General features: G+C 44.7%; 1 long non-coding RNA gene across 1 annotated transcript in view; it reads left to right on the forward strand.

Annotated features, from left to right (window-relative positions):
• The first annotated feature begins 874 nt into the window (after positions 1 to 874).
• The window catches only part of LOC122547330, a 7,136-nt gene continuing 3,568 nt past the window's right edge, over positions 875 to 4,442 (forward strand). Inside the window, exons 1-2 of the long non-coding RNA XR_006310971.1 lie at positions 875 to 966; positions 1,449 to 1,556. This is a non-coding gene — a long non-coding RNA (uncharacterized LOC122547330). The remainder of the gene's footprint in view (positions 967 to 1,448; positions 1,557 to 4,442) is intronic.

Here is a 4,442-nt window from a genome sequence, read left to right on the forward strand (position 1 = left end):
TCAATGTGAGATTTTAAAAAAATACTGTAGTTGAAATGTAAATCTGATAACGTACATATTTCCAATCGATTTACACTACTCGAGTAAGAAACTTCTTTTCAAACTCCCACAACGAGTGGTAATTTACATACCTGGCCGATACGGTTGATTCGGACCGGACAATTTGCGTGTTAGACATCTCTATGATTATAACTCGACAAAGCAATTGTTAATGATTAATATTTTACCCATCAGTCTGTGCAGTTATGAATATTCTCTATAAATTCACTGATAACCTTAGACGCACGCGCAGTTTGGTTTCTATGCAGAGCATGCGCAGTGTCACATTGGTCAGGACACACAGAGAGAGAGAGACATGGAGCTGCTTTCTCCGGCAGCGGCTGCGATCGGCTTCAGAGAGCGGCGCTCAGAGAAAGGAGCGGAGAGAATTCACAAGTCCCGGATAAAGGTTAAAAAAAAACTCGGAAAAAAACCCTCCAGGTCCGGGTAAAGAGGTGGCGGTCTCTGATGAGGGAATCCGGGTAAAGAGGTGGCGGTCTCTGATGAGGGAAACGGCCGCCATTTGTTTGAGGGAAGAGGGAGCGCTCAGGGCCGCCATCTTGAGAAGGTCAAGGGGCAGGAGGGCGGGCTACCGGGGTCTGTAGAATAATCAGAGGAAAGGGAAGACCGATTGTTATTGATTAATTCCACGAACACAGCTTCACTGGGCGATCCTGCAGGAATATCCTCTCTCAGTCCTGCTGTGATGTTTCACCCAATCAGAACCAGCAGCTCTCCTCCTCTCTCAGCTCCCCTTCTGCAGCATCTGTCCCTGGAACATTGAGCTGCCTGTCTTGTCCCTCCCTCAGCTGTTGTTTCTGTAATACCTGTGATATCCCAGTCCCACCTTAGATTACTTCACTAAAGACAGGAATGCACCCGATGGATTTTTCTTAACATCAGCAATTATTTAATATTCACTTACAGGTTTTTCATTCCATCTTTTTTTGAAGCATTTAATTCACATTTAATCATTTGCAAAGGTGGGATTTGAACGTGTGTCCAGAGAACATTTGCTGAGTTTCTGGATAAATTGTCACACAATAACGCCCCTAGGCCATCACTTCGCCTGCTCACAGGTTCCACATCCCAGTGCAACATGAATCAAAACCCTTTCTTCCTGCACAATTGTTTAATCCTGCACTGTGGTGATATCACTCAGTACCTCTCCATGTGGTATCCCTCATTGTGTGGGTCTAATTCCTGTCTCTGTCAGCGTTTCTCACTCTTGCAGTTACTCCAAATTCTGAGCCAACAGAACTCTTCACTCCAGAGAGATGAGGCAGCACAGGCCAGGATTGGAGACTGGGATTTTCCAGATCTCTGTGGGGCTCAGTGCCATTCTACATGTATAACCTTCACAGCATCAGTCTCATTTCCCATTCTGCCTATTTCTGTGTTTTCTACAGGTACTCGGGGAGTTCCTTACTCAATAGACTTGCCAACTGCTGATTGGGAAGATGGTTGGTCAGCCAGAGAGACAAAGGTCAGAAGCCTTCAATAAATCCTGCCGCCACGTAAGATCATTCACAGAGCAGAGAGCAATGAGAGGGCTCCAAACATCAGCTAGCAAGACATGACATAGACATAGTGCTGGAGGGGGTGCATAGTTCAGACACACCCCAAGCTCAGGCACCACCTTTACTTTAAGGTTTGTTTTGTACTGAGACAGCATCGGGAATTTCCAGTTTCAATCCAGGCGTGTGCTGATTTGGTGAGCAACGGGACAACAAAGGGGAAAGCAGGTCTCCCACGAGAGGGTGGTAATGATTCCTGGGATCTTTCTGTTTCCTATTCCCTCTCCAATACTGTATTTGTAGCTTGTCTTGTGGACCGCTGTCTTCAATCATTCTAACTTCTATAACAGTTGCTATATCTGTCATCTCCCCTCTCACCAATCACTTCACATATTTGAAAACCTCCAGTCCAGGCGACCATCCATATCGCTGTAACTTGCTTCAGTTTCTACAACATGCCTTTTCTCGATAGTCTCCTTCTCCAACAACTGGAGACATAGGGTCTGTTTCTGTGCTGCATGACTCTTCGGCCGAGGTTTCCTAAATGGAATGAGTCAGAATTGCCTGTGTTTGGCTCATATCCCTTCAAATCTTCTCCTCTCCATGTACCTGCCCGAGTGTCTTTTCCATGTTGTAATTGTACTTGTATTTACCATTTCCTTTGGCAGTCCATTCCATCTATGCACCATCCCCTGTGGAAAATGTTGCCCCTCAGCCCCTCTTTAAATCCTTGCTCTCTCACCTCACGTTTATACCCTCGAGGTTTGGACTCACCGACCCTTGGCTATTCACCTTATGTCGGCCCTTCAAACCTTTCCTATTTCTATTCTAATCCAAATGTCTTTTAAACATTGTAATTGTCCCCATGTTCACCCCTTCCTTGGGAAGTTCATTCCACACCGTCTGTGTAACAATGTGTCCCTCATGTTTTTTTTTAAATGTCTCCCCACTTACACTGAGAAATGTAGCTCCTAGTCTTGAAACTCCCCTGTCCATGGGAAAAGACAACTCCCATTAACTCTATCTATCCCCCTCATTATTTTATAAACTTCTATGAGGTCATCTGTCAACATTCAGGTTTCAATGAGAAAAATGAGCTGAAAATGTGTTGCTGAAAAAGCACAGCAGGTCAGGCAGCATCCAAGGAACAGGAGAATCGACGCTTCGGGGACACAATATTCCAGAAGAGGACTCACCAATGGCCTGTAAAATCTCAATGCGACTTCCCAACTCCTATATCCAAAAGACTGAGTAATGAAAGCAAGTATGGCAAGCCCCTTTTTTTTTAACCATCCTGTCTCTCCATGTTGCAAACTTCAAAGAATTATGTACCTGAACCCTGAGGTCCCTCTGTTCTACAACACTACCAAAGGTCCTTCCATTAATTGTATAAGCCCTGCCCGTGTTTGTTGTACCAACTGCATTACCTCGCATTTATTCAGATTGAACTCCTTCTACAGTTTTTCAGCTGTTCACGCATTTCGTCAGGATCCCCTTGTAATCTCAGAAAACCTTCTTCACTGTCCACAGTGCCACACCCTCCAGTCTACCTGCCTATCACACATAGCTCTCTATGGTAGAAATATCTCTGCGAGGGGCCCTACAATTTCTTCACCAGCTTCCCACAATGTCCTGAGATACATTTCATCAGGTCCTGGGGATTTATCTACCTTTGTGTTTTAAAACCTCCAGCACCTCCTTTCCTATAATGTGGACTCATTTCAAGACATTGAGTCCTAGAGATGTACAGTACGGAAACAGGCCCTTCGGACCAACTCTTGCATGACGTATCTAGTCACATCTGCTAGAATTTTGCCAATATCCCTCTGAACCCCCCCCATTCATATACCCATCCACATGCCTTTTAAATGTGTTTCTATCAGCCTTCACTATTTGCTCTGGCAGCCTATTCCATACACTCTGCGGGAGCCAGTTGTCCTTTAGATCCCTTTAAAAAGTTTCCCCCGCACTTTAAATCTATGCCCTGTTGGTTTGGAATCCCCCACCCTTGGGAAAAGATCTTGTCGAATGGCCCTATCAATGACCATCATGATTTTAGACACCTTCAGCAGGTAACTCCTCAGCTTCCCATGTTCAAGTGAAAACAGCCCCAGCCTATTCAGCTTTTCCTTGTAGCGGAAACCCTCCAAGCCTGGCAACATTCTTGGTCATTTCTTCTGAACCCTTTCATGTTCCACAACATCCTTCCGATGGCATTGAGACCAGATTGCACAGTGTTCCAATAATAGTCAGGACAAACACTGTTTAGTTCCCTGAGTGCCCCAGGCCTTATCCACAGTAAGTTACAAAGTAAAATATTTGTTTTGGATCTTGTAGTTTCACACATCGTTGGCTTCATTGATCATTAAGGATACCGGTTTTGTCCCTTGCTCTTCTTTTTCCCTGAACACACTTGTAGAATCTCCTTAACTTTCTTTGCCAAAGCGATCTCGTGTCCTCTTTTTGCATTCTTGATTTCCTTCCAAAGTGTTTTTCTACAGCCCCGATGCTCCTGAAGGGATTCACTTGAGTCAGCCAGTTATATCTGACATGTGCCCCCTTTTCTTTCTTGACCAGAGCCTCGAGACTTAACCAGTGTTTCCTAATTCAGTCAGCATTAAGCTGCACACTAACAGGAACATGCTGGCACTGAACGCTCCTTTTATTTCGGTTTAAAAATATTCCTACTTGCCAGACTTCCCTTTACCTGCAAATAGCCTCCCTATATCTACTTTAAAAATTCCTGTCTAATATTATCTTGCTCCCTTGAAGAACTTGATCTTGTGGACCAGGCCTGTCCTTTTCTCTCGCTATTTTCAATCTAAGACAATTGTGGTGTCTTTCCAAAGAGTTCCCCCACTAACACCTCAGTCCCGTTCCTTACCT

This window comes from Chiloscyllium plagiosum, unplaced genomic scaffold, assembly GCF_004010195.1.
Source record: "Chiloscyllium plagiosum isolate BGI_BamShark_2017 unplaced genomic scaffold, ASM401019v2 scaf_12855, whole genome shotgun sequence".
In the NCBI taxonomy this organism is placed as follows: domain Eukaryota; kingdom Metazoa; phylum Chordata; class Chondrichthyes; order Orectolobiformes; family Hemiscylliidae; genus Chiloscyllium; species Chiloscyllium plagiosum.